This window comes from Paramormyrops kingsleyae, chromosome 15, assembly GCF_048594095.1.
Source record: "Paramormyrops kingsleyae isolate MSU_618 chromosome 15, PKINGS_0.4, whole genome shotgun sequence".
NCBI classification, from domain to species: domain Eukaryota; kingdom Metazoa; phylum Chordata; class Actinopteri; order Osteoglossiformes; family Mormyridae; genus Paramormyrops; species Paramormyrops kingsleyae.
Window position 1 is genome coordinate 22,992,497 of NC_132811.1, and position 21,832 is coordinate 23,014,328.

The 21,832-nt window shown below is 43.3% G+C and overlaps 1 protein-coding gene across 1 annotated transcript in view; it reads left to right on the forward strand.

The window, feature by feature from the left end:
• Nucleotides 1-20,158: 20,158 nt before the first annotated feature.
• cacna1ea (calcium channel, voltage-dependent, R type, alpha 1E subunit a) overlaps nt 20,159-21,832 on the forward strand; it is a 131,443-nt gene continuing 129,769 nt past the window's right edge. The window contains exon 1 of the mRNA XM_072699682.1: nt 20,159-20,261. The gene's annotated coding sequence lies outside the window, so the exon portion shown is untranslated. The remainder of the gene's footprint in view (nt 20,262-21,832) is intronic.

The following is a 21,832-nucleotide window of genomic DNA, read 5'->3' on the forward strand; positions in this document are numbered from 1 at the left end:
ATTTCATACATTTCAATTAAAAGGACCAGGATTTCACTTAAGCACTGGGTTCTTGCCATATGCTGATTGGTCAGTCTCCTATAATCATGCATACAGTATGTGTCAGTAATGTTAATGCGAAACAGCTGGATGAGTCTTTCAATCTAGGAACTAACCAAACATTTTAGCAGAGCACAGAACCCTTTCAGCTTTAAAGTAGTTCGTAAAAGCTGAAGTAGCTCATAGTGTCCCTCCTGACATGGATTAGGTGGTCACCCTAGTGTCCCCACATCTGTCTGCTACTGGACCCACAACTTTTTGTACATCAGGGTTGGTGACCACATTTCTGACGCCCTTTGCCTTAGTGCCAGGGCTCCACAGGGCTGTGTGCTCTCTCCGCTATCCTACTCAATCTACACTGATAACTGCACTTCTGACAGTGACTCTAACTGTTAAACTTATTAAGTTTGCAAATAACACCACCCTAGTAGATCTTATCTCAAGCAACAAAGAGCCCATGTACCAAAAGAAAGTATCATGACTGGTGCCATGGTGCGGATCTGACAATCTGCAGCTAAACAGATGTAAAACAGTGGAGCTGATTTTTGATATTAGGAAGAACTCCACCCAACTGCCTCCACTGGAAATGCAGGGCTCTACTGTCAGCAGAGCAGGCTCACAAATTATTGGGCGCTTCATTATGAAGAAGGGCCAGTAGCACTTGTATTTCTTGCGACAAGAAACTTGGGCTTCGTCAAGCACCGCTGATCCAGTTCTACATTGCTTTAATGGAATACACCATCATAACCTCCATTACTGTCTGGAGGTACGTTTCCCAATAGCACAGTTGCTAACAATGTTAGCGACTTACATAAATGCAAACATGCGACTGAGTGGTTCCAACTATGTAAGCTGTTAATGCGAGATTTGGGAATCTCGCATTAATCACCACGGCGAAAGCTGCAGTTTTCGGTGCAATGTGCAGAGAAAATTATCAGCTGTCAACTCTCCACCGTCAAAGACCTCTAGTCATCCAGAATGAAGAAGGGGCGGGGGACATCGTGGCCGGCCCCTCACAGCCCACTTACTCTCATTTCCAGCATCTCCCATTTCAGCAAAGACCAGGAACGATTGCCCTAAATACTGGGACGAACCACCAGCTCCACAGCTTCTCTCCTCAGGCCACCATCCGTCTGAACAAGGATCTTTCTGACATCCCTCTGCCTTAAACTGCTGCACATGCATTTTATTACAGGCATTGTAATACACACAACTACTGTCCATCCCATACCATGCCAGCATCCTTCTGAGTAAGAACTTTTCCCAATTCCACTATTGCTTTAAGGGCACATACACAGAGATGCACTTTAACTTGTACACTGTGACATTGCACATCCTTTCATTTGCAGTTTTCTTGTGTATAGTCTATTTATCTTTTTATATATCTTAGTGTATATATTTTATTTTCTGTCTTTATCTTTTTCTACACTTTTGGTTGGATTGACATTATGTTGACACTTGCCCCAAGAGGAATACTTCAGGTCATGCACTCAAGACAGATTCTGATTCGTATGATGTGTCACTTTATTGTCTTAATGGAGGAATGTGTAAAGTACATTTACATCTATTTGTTCCAAAAGGTTCAGCACCAGAAAACAATACTTGATGTTTGCTGTTACTAAGAAACCATGCTGTCCAATAGCAGAGACCTAATTAAAACTTTTCATTTTCTTTTTATTTATTGCTTTTATTTTGATTTTACCTATCACCAACAACAAATAAAGAAGAGAGGGAGCTGAAAGATCATCACCAGAATAATAAATGATTTTTTTTTTACATCTTTTGGAATTTGGTTATTTATTTAATAAGCCAACACAGCAGGCTAACAATGAAAAACCATGATTTCGGAAGCATGATAATGCTTGCGTCAAATGCGGAACATGGGTGAGCGGACTATAAAAAGCTGTACAAATATCCTATGTCTATTTATAGTTTCTGTTTTAGGGCCGATTCGTCGTGTATGGTTTACAGAACCTGCAGCGTTCGGAATCAGAACAAACGGGGTTTAATGATTCACAGCGAGGACAGACAAGCGAGAAAACATAACGAGAGAGTCATAAACAAAACACACACTGGTTTCAGAAATAATCTGGAGGAAGATAAAACAGGAGCGTTTTTGGAAAACGCTAGAATCCAGAAATCAGAAAAAAAAATCACTGTGCATAGCAGAAGACGATGGAATTGATTCATTTCGTCTCTGATGTTTATCCAGTTGTTACAAACATATTTGCTTGTTTAAAGAACGTAATCATCGGTAATGTGTTTAAAAATTAATTTGCATGTATAGGCCTATGTAAATACATTCGGTAATTCTGCTAGCAAAATAACTGATTATAAGACATTGCAAGCGCTCATGACTGGGTATATTCATGTAGCATACATGTCTTTAAAAGATAGTAAGGATGCAAGGATTTGATACCCAGCGCAGAATTTTTTTCTACTGCGGACTGCCAGATGTGCTGCCTATGAGAGGTTATGATTCATAGATTTTGCTCTCATTCACACTGAACATATAGCCTACTATTGCTTTTCTGAGTCACACCTTGTCAGTATTACACACGTCCCCTTTTCGCGTCTTGATATTTGGAGGCATTCAGTCGTGTACAATTAATAATTCATCATGATTTTTTCAAATGCAAACCAAAAGCGGTTCCCATTGGTATAAAAGTAAAATATTTTGTGATCGTTTTGTGGCTCATTTTATCTCTGGTTTATCTTAAAAGCTTTATTGGGTTTAATTGTAAATGGTAATTACATTATTTTTACAATTCCCCCGTGTCGTCGGTCAACATAATGAAATTGACTTGGAGAAAAGTTTAGTAGGCCTATTGATCTACTGTAATGTGAAGTTTCTTAATGCTATGTAGGCCCATGAAACCTTTAATTCGTATTACTTAAAATACCAGGAATAGCATCCAGTGCTATAAACTCAATCCAAAAAACTAGCGCAGTATTTACAGAAATTTAAACTATCCATAATAATAAAGGCCATAAACACATTTATTAGTACGTTCCTTGTATAAGTTTAGTTAAGATTTATTGCACTACCTGTGGACCTATAGAGAAAAACAATCAGTTTTACCAACTTTTTATTCACACAGTACCCGTAGCAACAAGTAACTATAAGCTTTCTAAAAATGCTATTACTTACAGTATACTGTTTGAATAAAACCCAAGCATAACGCAGCGGGTAGCTGCATATACCTCAAAGTATTTTGGGTAACGATACAGAAATCCACAATGAATAAGAATGAAAATAGGCCTACATGAATATTATCTGTCCATTTTCTGTAAATGCTTGTCCTGTTCAGGATCACGGGGGTCCGGAGCCTATCCCAGAGGCTACGGGCACAAGGCAGGAAACAACCCAGGATGGGACGCCAACCCAACACAGGGGACACTCACACGCCAGTCATTCACACATGCACACCTATGGGCAATTTGGTAACTTCAAAAAACCTTATGTGTTTGGGCTGCGGTGGGAAACTGATACACCCGGAGAAAACTCCACGACAACACGGGGAGAACATGGAAACTCCATGGAGCCATGGCGGAGACTCGAACCCAGGTCCCATAGGTATGAGGTAACAGCCCTATCCACTACGCTCCTACATGAATATTAATGTAAAACAATTGCTGACACCTGTAAGAGCACAATATATAGCACCCTTAATTTGGGTGGGGTTATAAATTGTGAAAGTTATTCAAGCAAAACAGTCCTCTATACTTGAATGAAGAGGCTTCAGCAGAAATAAAATCGTTCGAGGACTTTCTGAATCATTACGTTACAGTTGGCGTTGGGTCGGTAATTGGGATTATTCTGACCACTACCATTTTTTTTTCAAAACTCATATAATAATTTGTTTACAAAAATTATTTAGCCTACATAATTTGTAGGCTGCCATCGATCTTGAGTACTAATCATGCTTTTACAGCTTCAGTAAGCGGACGTAATTGCAGAAGCTGGCACTTTGTTTTGTGCTAGCCTTTGTGTCACACCACCGTGCAGATTAATTATTTATATAGGCTACTATAATTGCGTCGGGGGTCTCTGCCCCCCCTCTGGCTTTCTAAACCTGCCTTCGTCAACCGCAACCCGGCGGTCGACCGAGGGGAAATTCGCCGGAGAGGAGAGACAGAATTGCCTACTGCATATCAAGCTTTAGTATTGGAGGGGAGGAAGTACAACGATGGGCGAACGCAATTCACTTTGGGGTAAATTCATGTGTAATAAGTATCTGTTCATTTGATTGTAGATGATTTAATTCAAAATATGGAGTTTATGCTGAAAGACCAGCACCTGTAGCGTTGCTTTGCACCTTCGTGTCTATATATGCACGTCTACCCTAAAGCTTAAGCAGATGTTTCCGGGGGTAATGTATTAATATTCATTATTTTCGTAATCAGTTGTGTTGAAATGTGCCCAGACTACGTAGTGCTTATTGCTTGCATTATGGTAATTGAATCGGAAACTTTCGCATTTTGCATTTCTTGCATGCTTAAGTGCAATTTTCTTTTTAGTACACTTGGTATAAAGACTAGAAAGGAGGTTTTTTGCAACAATGTCAGACAACCTGTTTGCTTGTGAGAGACGGGTCTGGTACAGCTGTGTTACTTATTGTATAGTAACTGGCCATTTGTTAATGTATAGCTTAACTTTAAATCGCTATCAATTACATTTTCTTTCGATGTTTGGTGCGCAGAAGCCTTTATTTATAAGCCCTAGTTATTGATAAACGGGTGTCATTGAAATTCATTGCATGTATAACTGTCTAGTTCTCACCTGCTTTTTAAATATAGCAAGGGATCAACCCCACGCTAAGTTTTTTTTTCCCAGTAAATTTTCAGCGTGGTATATAACATTTTCTCATTCCTGTTGGCTTTAATGACTGCGCATTTCCTCACTGTACAATTATAAAGAAACAGAAGCACTGGGAACTCGGTACTGGCCAAAGAGGGCTGTTTCCCAGGGGATGCGAATTTAGTTTTAGTTTAGTTTAACAAAGAGATATTCATTATATATAATGTACAGCTTAATTTGTATATGGTCTAAGCGATCAGGAAAGTGAGTGTGCGTAGATTAGCTTCTACATATCCATTTAAGTGTTTCGTTATTGCACTACCGGACCAGTCATTGTTTCTGTATATAAACATGGAATACCTAGGAGACAGCCAGCCCGTATTGGTTCCTTCCAGAGCTGCATCTCCAGCCCAGAAGGCGTCTGAAGGTTATTACCGCAGCACCAATCTAGCGTTTTCCAGTCACCAGATACGGATCCATCAGATCTTTATCTCATTATACGGAAAGGAAACCTAATTGGTGGATTCGCGCAGTTCGTTTTAGAATCAGCAAGAAAACGCCGTCCGTTTATTAAATGCCAAATTTGCATCATACACTGATGAATTAAAATGAAATTATAAGAAAACATAGATAATAGTAATGAAATACTGATGGAATTGTTTAAAGCGTAAATTAGTCTATAGGCCAATCTCCCATCATCAAAGAATGTTTTTTTAGGGTTTTGAAGTCGCCCCATTCTTATAAAACATATGAGAGGTATTACTGCGTTTATGCAGTTTATATTCTTTGTAAGAAATAACATGTATAGCCTGTCTGATTCAGTTAATCCCCGATCACCAATCATTGTATATAGGTATATTTACAAAGTCATCCATTTATAAATATGTTAGATGGGCTGGCCTCCTGTCCTGGGTTGTTCCCTGCCTCGTGCCCATAGCTCCCGGGATAGGCTCCGGACCCCCCGGCACCCAGAAGGATAAGCGGTTTGGAAAATGGATGGATGGATGGATGAATAGACTTCACTTAAACTCCTTATTACTTTACCTGGCATCGGACCTTTTTTGGTCACGTGGTTTACGGGTTCTGAAACGTGGTTGTGATTGGATCGATCATCACGTTCAGATGCTCCACTAGGCATAAGTCTTCTAAGCGTGTGCCTTTAATGTGCCTCTTTGATTACTATCAGGATTGAGGGGGTAGAGGCCATGATATTTTCATGTCTCATCGGGATAGAAGTGAGAGGACTTTGGTTGAAACAGCTACGCAAATAAAACGTAATCATTCCTCGTAGTACTGGTTTGGTAAAGGGAATTTTTCTGTCATTAAAGGACTTTTATGCAGCACTAACTTAGTGATTGCAGCATTAAAATATTAATCTTTAGATTTTGGTTCCCCTTTACTCTTTGTATCAGTTTGTATGCTATTATTTCAATTATTTTGGATCTGGTGTCTTTATGCTGTCACAGCCCAGCGCGAAATTATCCGATTTCCGGGTCTTTGTTCTGTCAGTTTGTCAGACGCTCGATTCCTTGTCAGCTCCGGTGTCATCTGTGATTAAGCAGTGCATTGTTAACTGAATACCGTCATTCACATCCTTCAACGCCTGACAAGGCTTACAGATGCGAAATAGATATCTATATCCGTTTCAAATTACTCTGTTTTTAACTTTTTGTGAAAAGTCCTAATTGCTTACTGTTATAAAAATGTAATGGTTAAGGATGTGTGACAGTCTGATGTTTTACTCCGTGGCTTTAGTTTTCATGGCTAGTTATGGTCTAATTGGCTTCCTGCACAAAGTTCGTTATACAGCTGAAAATTCTCTAATGCTTACTGTTGATTATCCTGTTGATTATTGCCCTACGTGAAATGGGTAATGTGGGGATACTTGCTGCACATTGTTTTTTTTCGTGGTTTATTTCATGACTCAGTGATCATGGTCCATAAGTGGCTTAGGGTACAGGCAATATCCCAATAATATGACAGTGCTTGTTGTAGAGCAGAAACCCAAAATGGAAAGCAAGTCCAAAAAAAGATCAGCCTTTGAATGTGGATGGTATGTGGCTCAGCGAGTTAGGCTGCTGGGCCTGTGATTGGAAGATTGCCGCTGTGTGTCCTGTGTTCTGCAGAACAGTCGCGTAGCCACTGGGCTCTTGAGTAAGACCCTTATCCCCTGAGGAAATGCTCCCTGGTGCTTCATAAATGACCCCGAGCCTGGCTCTCACCTGTATATATCTGTACACGAGACAGAATATGTGCCAGCTCAGCATGTCAGTGCACACGTGCAAATAGTGTATCATTATTTGATGTTGCTATGTGACATGTCAACATGACAGGGATCCATCCAACCATTTTCTATAAGCACATGTCCTATTTGATTTTGTTGGACTTTTATTGAAGCTTTCCTTTTTGGAATGCATTTTGTGGAATTATAATCTAAAAATGTTGAGCTGATGATTGCTTTGCGTACGGGCTGTGCAGTGAGTGTTTCACGCGCATCTGCTTTTCAGATTTCTAATGGATTTATTGAGATCTTTGGTCACATGAGAGGAAACGTCAGGTGCGTTTATAGATCCAGGTTTGCAGTTGACATTTATCTCACACAGTGCACCTGGGGCCTCGTTTGCATGCTCTAATGGATTATACTACCCTGGGGGTGAATTTCATTTCCACGCGATCTGTGACCAGTGGCCAGACACCCATGTCAGGTCAAAAGGATTGGTTGAAGGAAAACAATAAGAGATGAAGACTTAGGACTCACACCTCCAGGGATGTGAGTATAAATCCCACCTCTGGCCTTTATGTGTGTAGCAGTTGCATGTTCTCCCTGTGCCATACAGCTTTCCTCTGGATGCTCTGGTTTCCTCCCAGAGTCCAATGATATGGTGCTATGCTAATTGGTGTCTCAAAATTGCCCATATTGTGTGTGTCGTGCAATGACCGGGCATCCGGGTCAGGGTGTACCCCTGCCCTGTGCTGCCTAGGATTGGCTCAACTTTGACCCTGAAAAGCAGGTGAAATATTTAAAGGTGGAATTAGTGCATCTAGAGTGGTTCAGTGGCTTAGTGGGTTGCCCTCACTCTTCCCGAGTTTGTGTAGTTGTGGATTTTTCACGTTCCTATGTGCTTCCTCCCACTGGCAAATGACATCTCAGTCTCTGAATTGTTGATGGGGTGTCCAGCGATCCACTGGAATCCCATCTAAGGTGTTGCCCTCCCTTGTGCCCTGTGTTTCCTGGGGCAACATCCAGGCTGATGCATTCACCCTGTAACCTTGTTAGCAATTATGGAAGCTAAATGGATATAATGCATATTGTTTCTTTAGATCTTGGGTCTGTCGGAAACGTTCACCAACCCTGTGGATGATCCTCCCCCGGCGTGTTGTCAAAAAGCAATGGAAAATGAGTAAAAGAACTGCTAAAATTACATCATCCTTATTCTCAAAAGCGACAGGAAGTGTGTGTGGCTCTCAGTCAGTTTGAGTCCACAGCAACAGTCCTTGGTAAACGCTTGACGCATGCATTAGGGTTTGTTAACTGCACTAGCAGTGCCTTGAACAAAATACACGGCAACAACAAATAATCATAATTATAAGCTCTGAAAATGAAGCTGGTTCAGTGATATACACCTTTAATCATTCACTAGCTAAGGAGTCCTGCTTTGTTGCCATGGAGATGAGTCAGATCTCCATATTTTTATCTTTAGTGTATTGTTAACCTAGAAAACTTGCATTATCGTCGTCCTCTTGAAGTATATTAGTCAAGTAGATGTGGTTGCGTATTTGGCAGGATATAGATTCATATTGGATGTTCATTGACTGTCCTCAGTTGTCCTCATGTGTTATTGCATTATACTTACATCGTTCAGCCACTGTCTTTGATTTTGATTATTATTATAATAAGCACCATATTTTGTTTTTTTGTAACTCTTCAAGGTGGCGGAAAACACATTTACTGTTTGCTTTGTTTTAAACCAAAATGGGACTTGAAGCTACATTGACTGCCTCCCATGAGTCTGACCAAGTCAAGCAGATGGATGGATAGAATTAGAAGATCAGTGATGACACACCACAGCGCACAACTAAGAAATGTGTCCCCTGCATTTAACCCATATGTGATATAATGACATAGCAGGGGGCAGCTAATTCAGCACCCAGAGAGCAGTACCTTGCTTAGGGTACCTCAGGGGTGCCTTGCTGGTCAGGGATTCAAACCAGCAATCTTTCAATCAGTGCACTTCCCTAACCATTAGGCCACCAGTGCCCACAATAGGAGTGGAAGGAGAGTAGAGTCTGAATTGGTTTCTGGAGTGGAGGGCTATCTGGGCTATCTGGGCTGTCTGGGCTGTCTGGGCTATCTGGGCTATCTGGGCTGTCTGGGCTATCTGGGCTGTCTGGGCTATCTGGGCTATCTGGGCTGTCTGGGCTATCTGGGCTATCTGGGCTGTCTGGGCTATCTGGGCTATCTGGGCTGTCTGGGCTATCTGGGCTGTCTGGGCTATCTGGGCTATCTGGGCTATCTGGGCTGTCTGGCCTCTTCAAGCATTTAGAGGAGGAAGGTATATTCAATACAGCAGCAACTGGCATACATCATACAGTACTAACAAAATGTGTGTTGTTTAACTGAACATATTTATAAGTAGGTTAAATGTTGAAGGGGAGTTTTTTGAGTCTAACAGGTGGTTTTTGGTTGGCATCTCAATGGAAGACTGAGCTCCTCCCAAGGGGAGCAGAGAATGGGAAATCCAGGATGCAGGTATTGAACTTTAGAAAAATGTGGATGGTCTGGGGTTCCCTGAAAACACTGCCCTGCACAATAATATGCGTAGCAAATTTGCATGGAGCCCACCTGGGCTTAAGTGAGAAATTAATTTCTAATCCGTACCCACAGATTAGCAATCCATTCCCATGGTTTAGCAATCCCTGCACGTGGTTTTGCAATCCAATCCGACCCAATTAACGTTAGCATCTCAGACTTTATTGTTAAACAAACTTTGTGCCTCTCGAGACTTCCATTTACTGTGTGAATGATTGTTCACTTATAACATATCAAATCAGGTGAAGACAATTTTGAGTTTCCAATTACTCTGTCTGGCTTGTGACCAGATTTTCAAAACTAAAAATCAGGACACTAGGTGCCATGTACATTTCATGCACATGTGTATGTAATCTCCATCAGTGTCACAGTGTTAACATTCCAGTGCTTTGCACTTTAAGCTGTAGCACTAATGCTAGTACTGTACTGTAAAAACTTTAGTAGCACAAAGGAAAAAGCACAGCAAGCAGAGTACAAATTGCTAAACCGTGCGAATGGATTGCAAAACCGTGGGCACAGATTATGAATTTATTTCTGTCCTGAACTAAGGCAGGTTCCCTAAGTTTGAGAAAAGCTTTGGAAAATTTGCATCATTATGATCTTCATTTGTGGAATAAAGAAATTAATTTAATGAATGTAGCTGTCTATGCGGCACTTGTTTCCCTTATTTTTGAATGAGTAATTCCTAATTTGGAGAAACTCCAGGTCACATTGTGTGTGTGTGTGTGTGTGTGTATATCTATATATCTATATATACATACATGTAGGTCACATGTGGTTGCATTGCAGTAACGCTGTGGTTGTCACACTTTCTGGGTGATGGACATGTCAGCAATTTAGTCATTTTCTCTTAGTCCTAAAATCCTTTCTGGCCTCCCCAAAAAAATAATTTGTCACTTGATATTTGCACATGTTTCAGTCCCACCATTTAGAGCTTTGGGTTTAGAGAGCTGCTGGGAGTATGGGCTTCCAGGTGGAGGGTCGAGGTTTCATATACAATTCCTCTGGCCCTTTATTGAGCTCACAGTGCAGCACACCCTGAGGGAATGATGAAACTGAGAGGTAAACCCAGGCTCCAGCCTAATGCACAGCTAACCAGCTATTAGAAATTTCACACCATTTGTAAAACGACAGTGTAGAACATGAATACAGTTCATTGTGAATTGTCTTGATATCGGGCAGATGGGTACATCAGTATAGTTAATATATATTCTAGTTCTGTTCTTGGTTAATCAGAACTTTGCTGTGAAGTTCAGAACCAAGCATCCTGAAGTGATTTCTGAAAAGCATCGTCCCTGTCAGTGAGCCAGCCAAAGGCAGCATGTAAGTGTTCTAAGTGTTAGTCCCGAAGTCCTGCCACTAACACTGCAGAAAAGCCTTTTGAATGTCAGGAGTTGTATCCCTGTCTGGACCTATTCCTATTCTGTCCAACCCCTGCTGATACACACACTGAGTGATCCTTCTCCTAGCATCACTAAAGCTACTTTATTTTATTTTCTCCGCACCCTTAAATGATTCCCTTAAAGGCATGAATATGGTGCAGATTGAACATCTCTTGCCTTAAAGAGCACAGACCAGCTGTAATTCTTTGTCTAAGAGTGTTATAATCTTCAAATTATTATTGCCTGTTATTTTTTATTATTCATATGATTTGGTTTGCTGTCATTAAGAAACTGGAGGGATTCAGATCAGCCAGCTTTTCCTTGTATAAATTAGTTCTTTCATTTCTGAAATCGACATTGTTCACATCATTGGTCAAATCAAATTCATATGAATTAAATTACTTCTAATAAAATTTCTATAACAGAACTGGCAATATCCTAAATGAAATTACCTAGAAGGAGATCAAGATATTATGAACAAAAATTATGAAAATAATGATGTAGATTTTACAAATTACAATTGCATTTATTGGCAATAGTTACAGATAATAACAACTGAAATTGGCTCTCAACTGATATGTAAGAAAAATAAAACCTTATATTAAGACTTGGCAGAATGATTGCTGTTTGTGGTGGCAATTCCACTGGAGAACCAGAGATCACTGTTCAGTTCAGTTTATTAGACTGTGAGCTCAGTAGAGGAAGTGAAGCTCATGGGATTGAACGTCAGACGGCACAGGAGAGGAGCTTGGGTGGAGCACTGCACTGGATCCTCATCTCATTCGCCATGTGCTCTGGATCTTCATGTCCGCTGTCATACGCTGTGGATCCTCATCTCATTCACCATGTGCTCTGGATCCTCATGTCAGTTGTCGTCTGTTCCCCAGTAGTTGGGAAGGCTTCAGCTACTGCAAAGTCACTGGACTGTAATCATCATGAAAAAGAGAACTCCCTGCCGGAAGGGTGCTTATTATTTTGGCGTTAACAAATTTAGAAGGGTCTACACTATTGTATCGATCCTGTGTTTTGCTGTGGGTGAACAAAACAACTATGATGAATGTCTCTAAGATGTGGCCTGTGCTGTTAATGTTGTTGCAAACCTTAAAGCACTTTGCCCTGTAACTAAAATGGCACCATAAATGTCAATGGGGGGAACCATATCATTCATTATGTTTCATACTGTTAAAACAAGCAGCATTTTATGGCACTGCTTTTCAACATGCCCAGTTCAGAGAGTCCCACTGTCTCATAGGACAGGCCCCAGGGTGTCTGTCCTCCTACACTGCATAAGTCACTAGGGGAAACTGATGGGCAGATGGATGTTTTTTCAGCAGTTCCATGTTTTCCCTGAATTCCAGGAAGGCAGACGCGCTCTGTGTTCTGATCAAAGATGGCCGACCTCTGAGTGCTATCCGCATAAATATCACTCCATACAGCTTAGTGCCGTAACCAGGACCCTTCCGTGCAGCTCCTTTGAAGTCTGAACATGTGCCAGAATTTAGGATGAGAGTGAATGCTTTTATATTTATGAACTGGGCTTGGCAATACCTGATGCCAATCGAAGGACTAATCTTACTGCCATCGTAATATAGTAAGCAGATTTATGCTACCAATGCAGTGAATAAAATTCTAAATCATATCTGCAGACAAACATGCCCCTTTCTGAAGCTCCATCTTAGCTGGTGTCCCATGGTTTGCACTACATTCCAAATTTCTATACCTTTAGCCTGTTCCTTAAACATGGGGGGGGGGGTCCTCCTGCCCCTAATTAAAGGTCACTGATTACTTCAGTCTCTGATAGTCGCTGTGTCACCAGGTCCTGTTTTTGCATTGTTGTTCCTTGCGTTGCCGGGGTTTCTGGTGACCATGCTGACCACAGATGAGACGTGCTGACTAGCTTGCGAGGGTCACCCTTAACGTGTAACAGATCCTCTCCATGGTGTTCATGGTATGTTAAATCTGGTCATGGTCGCTGAGGACACAGCAAACACTTGTCTTCGGTCAGTTGGATGTAGGAGAAATCTTGAACTAGCAGTTGATGGTTTTGTGAGAAATGCCTTTTGCAAGTCCCCCCCCCCCCAAATAAATTAACCACCATCTAAATATGAAAATGTTCCTTTTTAAGTGTTCGACATGAAGGCTTTCATTATGCCTTTTAATAAGAAAGCTCAGTGGGATCTTAGTATCCCAGGGAGACGGTGAAAGCCTTTTAAATGAACCGCAATTCTGGCTTTATTCTCAACAATCAAAGTGTTACTAGGGGCCTAATTACTATTACAGTTGTGCTTTATTCATCTGCTCATAAACTGATTCTTAATTGGCGTTTATTTCTCTTTTTTGCATTATAGACTTTGTGTTTCTGTATTACCCTTGAAATATGTACAGTTTTTCCTGTATTTGGACCAAGCAAAGGATTACCATGGAAAGCAATAGACCACAAAGCTCTTTCAGAAACATTTACTGTAAGCACGTGGCCCCGGTCACATGGCGCCATAGCGGGGCTGCGATAAGCCGGTGTAGGGTTTACATGGGTATACCTGTTTTGATTACGACCTTGTTTGAGAAGGGGGAGTCGGCTTAGGATAACTCAGTCCTTGGGATGGTCTCTGTTTGTCCCACCTGATTCATTCTCACGTGTCTCTGTTTGTAAACCCCGGAGCAGAGGTCTGACGTGTCGGGCCTGATGTACCATGTTGTGTTTGTTCCACCACCCTTAACCAGTTCTAGGTTCCCCGTTCCTTCTCTGCTGTCCTTCGCTTCCCTACAGCTTTGCTCTTGTCAGAACGGACCGCTGATGCCCCTAAAGCAGTGTTTCCCAACCCGGTCCTCGGGGACCCACAGTCAGTCCATATTCTTGCTCCTTCCCAGCTCCTGGTAGGAAGGTGCAAGGGAGCAAAAACGTGGACTATTTGGCAGCGAGCTGGGAGGGGGTGAAAAACGTGGACTGTCTGCGGGTCCCTGGGAACTGCGTTGGGAAATGTTGCCCTAAAGAAATGAGGTCAGACCAATGACTGGGCGGCAGTGGAGGCATCTTTCTGAACATGTGCTGTGGCCTGAGCTGAGGACCTGCCTCTCATTCGGGGCCACAGACCCCGCAGACAGGGATGCTATCTGCATGTAAGGCACTGGTTTCTCTGGAGGAGTGCTGAGAGCTGAGAGGCAGCGCCGGCTTCCTGGCCGAGGGAGCAGAGACGTGTCCCGTGTCTGAGCACATTCTGCACCACGTAGCCGGTCTGAGGTTCTGTGGTTTCACGGCCCTGAACAGAGCAGATCGCAGTCATTTTTGGGTCTATACAGTGATTTCCACCAGAGTCTACACACAAAGCACATTAACATAAATTTTTTTTATGTTCCATAAAATCACAATTTGGGTATCAAAAATGCTGCTGAGTGCTGTTCTCTCTTTGTGTTCATCCGTCACTGTGTGTCTCATTCAGTATTTTTAAATATAAAGGAGTTTGTGACACAAAACCCTTTTCACTGCCTAAAAACCATCATGCGCCCTTGTTAGTTTTCAGTTCATTAACGCAGTTTTTTCCCCAGGACTCTCTCTCCCAGGCCTCCTTGCTCATTGTTCTCTGCCTGCAGCGGGAACAAGGGAGCAAAATAACACAGCACTGCTGTTAAGAGCTACGTGTGCAGGATGCGCTTGATGAGGCTGGATGGTCTGGAGCCTTCAGCCTGGTTTCGACCCCATCAGGTCCCGATGCATTCGCTTCTGACCCCACAATCCCCGGTTGTCTTCAGCACCAGGGATGATTCTAGGATTTGACCCTTAGGAGGGGGCTCCGACCCCTGAAGAAATATGTGACGTCACCCCCCAACCCATGATTAAATTTAAAGAGGAGGAGGGATAAAGTTTGCTGAGTGGGGGGTATTGTATACTAATTGTATACGAAAATCCGGGATAAATCGCTAAGTGGTTTTAGAAACTATTTTTCAAGGGAGTTGAGACATAAAATAGGGGGGGCTGAAGCCCCTCTAAATTGGGTCTAGAACCGCAGCTATTCTGCACATTAATTCTGGTTATACTGAATGCAGGAAAGACTCACTCATTAGCTTTAAAGCCGTTTGTGTTGTATTTTATTGTTTTAATCACAATCGTACAGTCAGTATAGTTTTTTGAGAGAGGATGCAGACCAGAAGAACAACCTAAGATGCATGAAAAAGTTTTATTAATGTTTCACCTCGTCCCGCTCAACTGAGCAGGCTACAAGAAATTAGAAGGAAGGGGTCATATCCTCAGCGATTCAAGCTTTAAGGAAAGCGGGAGAAAAACAGATTTATTTTCAAAGACTTTGAGGACATCAAAGTGCACAGTTTTCTGGCCAGCTAAGGATGCGCATGGTGGGTTTGTCTGAAATTGGTGTTTAAGGCATGTTGAGATCAGCGGGCTTTGGTGTGTGTCTGACTTTGTTGTGGAGTTTCACTGGAAACCTGATAGCTACTGAGGCGACGTTATTAAAAGATGATCAAAATCCTCAAAAAAACAGAACGAAACATAATTATGTAACTGTTTTAACTGCGCAGATTGGGTGAGGCTGTGTCCTTCACGGCAAATGAATTGCATAAAGCCAGCTTGAAGGAACTTTGTCTTCTTTTTTAACCTCTCCGTATCCCTGATGAATCCAGAAGCACCCAAAACATCCGTTCCTCATTTTCTCCGAAGAAAAAGTGAAATCCAAGGCATTTTTTCTGAAGGCTAATTTTCACAAAAAGCGGCTTCACTGAAGACATCCTGGAGAAGGTCACAGTATTCAGACCTATTATGTTTAATTTATTATAGATATGTTAGTTCAGGGCTCTTCCTTGCTGTTCCCTAGTGAGAGCCTGCTGTATTTTTCCCCTTTTGTTTGTGTACTCTGAATTTCTTAAGCTTTCCTAATCTCAGCTGGGTTTTTAGCTAATTGCTGTGTGGGTCACATATCAGTGCTAACAGTAATTAGGCATTAATAACCTCACTGGTGTGTGGCTAGTTAGCATGTGATGCCTTTTTTTTTTTTACATTATGGACGTCATCATTAAATATTCCTTTGCTTTGATTTGAATCATTACATTTTAACTCTGAAAGTTCTCTGCTCGCTGTAGTGTGAAAGCTAGAAAATATGGTCACTTGTAAGCTTCTCCATTACATATTTCTTGAACAGGGCCCCTGTCCCCAGTAGGGTGAGAAACACACGTGGCTGTTAATCAGAGAAATCACCGGGTGCAGGTGCCTGAAGAGGTCATTTGCCACACGGCTCTCCGATTTAATCCTCGCTAATTAGCCTCTCGGGCATGCAAGTGAAACTCTCATCTGGAGAGCATGGAAATGAGCTCTGTGTGATTCTTATCTCCAGTGGCTGAGATGTGGTGAAACTTTCTTGGGGGACGATTCTGTGATGGACCTGCTCACTGAGTACGGGACTCAGATGACCTGCTTCCTTCCTTCCTTTCTTCCTTCCTTCCTTTCTTTCTTTCTCATCTTGTTCTTCTTGCATTACACCTCCTTCTTCTTGCCTCGTGACTCCAGCTTTGTGGACTTGAATCCCGCCTCTGATCCGTCTGTGAAGTTTCATGTTCTCCCCGTGTCGCTCTTGCTTTCTCAGGTACCCTAAAAAGTCACAGTGGGACTGACTGGTGTGTTTAAATTGCCCATAGTGTATGACTGCGTTTTTATGGACTGGCATCCCATACAGGATGTGCGTCTGCCTTGCATCCTGTGCTGCCTGGGATATGCGCACGGCCCCATCTCAATCCTTAACAAGATGAGCAGTTAGAAGACGGATGGAATATTATTATTGTTGTTGTTCTTACGCAAAGCACACGTTTCCCTTTTTATTCTGAGTTCTCTTAAAGCTGATTTCAGTCCTCAGCCATACAGTCAAACTGTGCAGAATTTCTCCCTGATCCTGGCGCATGTTCTCCTTCTATGTTCTCCTTCCATGTTCTCCTTCCATGTTCTGCTGTGCTGCCCTCCCACCAAATGTCTTCGGCTTCTCCTTGTCACCGCAGACTGACTTTTCTCCTAAATACACGCGATTCTGGCTCATGGCCCTCAGGGTGAGTCCAGGATGTCTGATTCCTGTCCTGGCAGTGAAGCGAGGTGACCCTCCTGTCACTCGTGCTGCGGTGTGAGAGGCAGGCAGTAGGGGGGGGTGGCACCAGCTGGTTGCTGAGTCGGTGCCCCTACATGGCCACTTGTGTCACCTATTGGGTTGACCGGCATTGACATGGATTATATGCAGCCTTGTTCGCATTGCGAATGTCACCGATGACTTCTGGGTCATCATCCTACACTGACTCATCAACTCGTTACTGAAAAAAGAAACCTAACCCTTTCCTTTGAAATAAATCAGTAGTAGTCAGCATGTTGTAGTTTTTATAAATAATTTATATTATCATTATTATAGTTGTTTTATTGTCATATTATATTATATTGCTTTACTTTATTATCCTTAAGCAGTGATTTTGCAGCATGTTCCGGCAGGTATCTTTTATCCCCTGGGCGACTTGCCAGTACCTGCTGTGCACTGAGGTAGATATTTTAAAATATAATTTCCAAATGGACTCATTATGTTTGTGATCAATAGACCCTTTCTTTGGCCTCTCTGTGCCTTAATCCTATTGGTTGGGTCAAATGTACATTTATTTACTAGTGTTTCCAAATCCGGTCCTCGGGGGCCCACCCCCAGTCCATGTTTTTGCTCCCTACTGGGAGCAAAAATGCGGACTGTCTGCTAGGGAGCTGGGCAAAAACGTGAACCGGCTGTGGCCCCCGAGGACTGGATTGGAAAACAGTGCGCTACAGCAGTCATCAATTTCATTCAGCTGTATGCAGCCCTGAGAGCCTAATTAAAGCCCCTGACCGGCGTGTCTAAAGCTGGGGAGAAAGTGTTCTGAAATTTTGATTCCGGAACGCTCTGCTGTCCCCCTTAGATCCCGTGTGTAAGGAACCTGCATTCTGCCTACTGCTGTCCTTATGAGTTACTTACAGATTATCTCCCTCTATGGTCATTCGGTTAAACATTTGATGAATAATGTGGAATCACTCGTGACATACGAGATATATGAGACCCCGGGAATTTTGTGTAGGGGGACGGACAGCTGCACAGGGCAGCGTCATTAAGGAATGTATGGATGTGAATCCGCAGAGAGGGGGTGTCCTCACGAGGGCGGGGAAGGTACACAGTAGTAACAGGGCAAAGGGCTTTGCGTGAATCTTCTTCGTGAATCTCACTGAGCCCTGGAGGGTAGAACTACAGACCACAAACAGGGCAGATCCAAGTCCCTCCGTAACATAAGCAGAGCAAACGCATACACAGAATTAATATCTGAGACTGGGCTGCTCGTGTCTGTTCATGCGAAGGCCTCATTCGTCGAGTGTAAATCATCAGTGGCTCTACTGATTTACGCTCCTCCGTGTCTTGGGTTTGGTAAATCATAAAGCAGGGTGTTTATGACTTCGTACTGAAAGCGGGGAGCTCGTGAATGAAAATGTGCAGGATGGTTCCAACCTCCTGATCTTCTCTGATGTGTTGCACAACATAGGGGCTGGTAAAATGACTTTTTTTTCCATATTTATTTCCGAGTAAACTAATGCATTTCACATTATAATTCGCAAATCGTTTATATTCCAGTCACTGTGAGCATCACATTAAGATTCTGTAAAGTGCACATTTCACATGGTATAGTAGCTTATTGGATGGTATCTTCCTCCTTCAAGGATGTTTTTTCAGATAATTTAGGTCAATTTAAAAGTTTTTTTTAGCCTGAAACTGTGACTTCTCATAAACAAAATAAGTCACGTGCGTAAATAAAAAACATAAATTTAGCTGAGTACTGGTTTTGTGTCATTGCCCTGGGTAGTATATTTATTTTTAATGCATTCAGAGAAATGAGAATTTTACATGGAAATAAAGAAATCTCACAGCACAGTTACTGACCCATAATTTATATTGATTGCTACTTATCAGAACTGAAGGAAGAGCTGGGTCTCTTACACAGATGACTGTGTGTGGCTGGCAGTGCGATGTGGGTAAGAGGAGGAGGACCAACAGCGGTGCTCTAATCATCGTCATCGTCGCGGCAGTGGGCCGTGTCCCCATCGGGGGGGCACCCATTGCTGCCACCCTCAGCCATGCACTACACTTTAGCTGTTTCTGTAAAAATACCCCACATTATAAACGGTTAGAGCATAAAACCATAAAATGCAGGAATAGCTTTGTGAACACAGGGTTCTCTAAGCAACTGAATAATTTAGGCTTGAGTTGGTCGGCCCTGCTGGTCTTGGTGGGGGTGGGGTGGGGGATTTTTGCCATTTTTGCTTAATGGCCCCAGATGGTGTTTCAGGTTGTTCCCTCTTCCGAAGCGCGTGTGAGGGGTCTGCTGGGGCCACACGGTAGGTAGCGTGAAACACAGTCAACATCATTATCTGACATACAGCTCACAAAGAGTCCGTTCTCATTATGCGGTCAAATTAACCTTTTAGGCAAGTTTCTTTTTTAGTCAAAGTTCATTGCATGAACTGCATTCCCTTTTCGCTACATTTGGTTGTTAAAAAAAAGCAAAACAAAAAACAGTGAGGGGCTTGGAGTTGCAAATTACCCCCGGTTATTCTGTGATAGACCCTGGTCCTCCATGACCCTGCCTGGGAGAAGCAGGTATAGCAAATGGATGGATGGATGGATGGATGGATAATCCTCTCCCGTTGCCTAAGAATCTGCAATGGTTCTGCCAGCTCAGCCACAATGGCTGCCAATGTCCAGTGTTCTGTCTTTCCTGTTATACCAAACCCACACATGATGTTTACGGCTCTCCCTGTGTCTCCCACCCCTCTCTCTTCGCTAGTGTTTGCATCGCCATGCTGAAAGCCACCCTCCACCATGTTGGAACTGGGCGTCTGTCCTGCGAGCGGACACCCCCAGTCCGAGCGCGCCGGCCCCAGAGCCCCCCCCGCGCAGCACCGTTACTTCCTGCTGCCGCCCGAGTCGGAGGGTTGGCGCAAGCACCGTCTGGGCCTGGCCGAGGGCCCCTTCCCGGGCCCCCGGCTGCAGGTCCCGGACTGCCTGAGCGAGGACTGGAGAGGCCCCGGTGAGATCCTGCCCCTGGGGCCCGAGGGCGACTTCCCCGTCAGCCCAAATGTCATCAAGCGGAGACGGGGCGGCCTCATCGAGCAGCGGGACATCATCAAGGCCCACCAGGCACATAAGATCCAGAGCACCCCGCAGGCTCGCCGCAAGGAGTGGGAGTGAGTACATCACATGGGGGGGGGGGGGGCTAAAGGGCTGACAGTGTCACAGACCTCCTCTGCTATCATTTTTTCAGCTCTCATTCTGAGTGCACAGTTAGGGCTGCACTGCTCCAGTGCAGCTCCAAGGTTGTGGGTTCGAATCCCACCTCTGCTGTATGTCTTTGCAATCTGCACGCTTTCCCTGTATTGTGTGGGTTCCTTCTTTGCACGCTCATTTGCTCCCCCAGCCCAGAAAAATTCAGCTAAGGCTGCCCTGGTATCCCATTCTATACTCCAGCCTCCACCCTCCCTCTCCCCACCCCCACAGGAGATCCTTCTGGAAGATGGATAAACACACAAATGCCTGTATGGATTCTACTTTTAAAATTCAAGGCTCAACAGAATTCAAGCGCTGCTGACAGAATGATTCATTCCCTCCAATGAATGAATTTAAACAAGCAAACAATTTCCCAGGCCGTTTTGCCCCCTTAGAAAACCATAACATTTCATCTATAGAAGTATTGCTTTCACAAAACATTGATCATTGTAAAAAAAAAAAAACTGCCAGAGCAGAAAAACATGAACTGATGAGGCTGAGACTCATAGTGCTGCTGCAGGATATTATGGTAACGACAGCTAAGGGAGGCACAGTGAGGATCTCTTTCTCTAGTCTTGGTTAGCTTGTTATTTTCCCCACCACAGAGATGGTGTTGGCGTCGTGTCCCCGATTAAAAAAGGAACTATTCAGGGAAGCTTCCCATCGACTCCGGGGGAAGCAGCGGTCACGTGGAGACGCTGCGGCTGCCTTCATCCGGACCTCTGCTCACCCCGTGACGGTGCTGCCCGAACCCGGGCTGCGTGGGAACCCGCCGCAGAGGGTTTCCGTAGTAACACCACTGCCGTTCACATTAAGGCCGTTTCAGAAGCACTACGGCGGATGGCGTGTATTGAGCTCGGGCATCGATTGGTTAGGCCTGGCCAGACTATGGCGTCGATGAGAACAGACGCACATCCCGTGCTGCTGCCGCTCAGACCCAAACAGGGCGACAGGAAGTGAGGAAGTTATTTTACTTGCCAATGCAATTTTCTGCAAAGCTGATATATTATACTTGGTAGGATAAGTGCAGACTCCAGTCAATAGTCCCGACAGGCTGTACTGACTTGCCAATACAGAACGTTTGCTAAGTTATTTTAGCAACACAATCAATACTATAGTTAGGGTTTAAAAGTCATATACTCAGTATCTTAATTAAACATGAGTTCACTTGCATACTATCCATCCATCCATCCATCCATCTTCCTTACCTGCTTATTCAGTAGAGGGAGGGGTGAGCTTGGGGTCTGTCCCAGGCAGGGCCCCCTCCGGATGGGCTATCAATCAGCATGCCTGCTGCTTAGCATAATTATTCTTTCACTGATGAAATCCAAATATTTGGAGGTACATAAAATCTGAAATAAAATATTGGAATGTGTTGGCAGCATTTTACAGACTATTTGGGAATTTTAATTAAATTAAAGACAAACTGTATCTGCAAAGATATATTGCCCTATGAGCTTGACCAGGATGAACAGCTAGAAGATGGATGGAT